The 441-nt window shown below is 49.9% G+C and overlaps 1 protein-coding gene across 1 annotated transcript in view; it reads right to left on the bottom strand.

Moving 5' to 3' along the window:
* HHIPL1 (HHIP like 1) overlaps positions 1-441 on the bottom strand; it is a 23,935-nt gene that overhangs the window by 17,794 nt on the left and 5,700 nt on the right. The window lies entirely within an intron of this gene.

The following is a 441-nucleotide window of genomic DNA, read 5'->3' as shown; positions in this document are numbered from 1 at the left end:
CATTCCTGCAGGGACAGGGTCAGGGACAGGGGCAGCTCGGGGGTGCCCTGTGGTGGCCCGTGCCAGCTGTGCGGCCTTGGAGAGGTCACCCCGCCTCCCAGACCCCCAGGCTGCTAATCTGTAAAATGGGGACATTCCCATCCGTTACCAGGATTAGTCTCAACTACGCAGGCCTCCGATCTCCTCGCCTTCATGCTCCTGTGAGAACCACTAACCACAACTATTACTACCGCTACTAACAACAGCATCAGCAGCTACCCCTGAGGACCTACTGTGTGCCAGGAGGGTCTGAGTTCTTTTATATACAGGGTGTCCCAAAATTCACGCAAGATTTGAATTTTGCGTGAGCATTAACAACAACAACAACAAATAAAAGCCTAATTTTACTTGGTTTATTGAATCAGATTCTAATATCCTTTGCCCTTTGATTTCAATCCCTTT

Source organism: Myotis davidii, unplaced genomic scaffold (assembly GCF_000327345.1).
Source record: "Myotis davidii unplaced genomic scaffold, ASM32734v1 scaffold60, whole genome shotgun sequence".
NCBI classification, from domain to species: Eukaryota; Metazoa; Chordata; class Mammalia; order Chiroptera; family Vespertilionidae; genus Myotis; species Myotis davidii.
The sequence above is the reverse complement of the archived record's forward strand: the minus strand, read 5'-3'. Positions and strand labels throughout refer to the sequence as shown.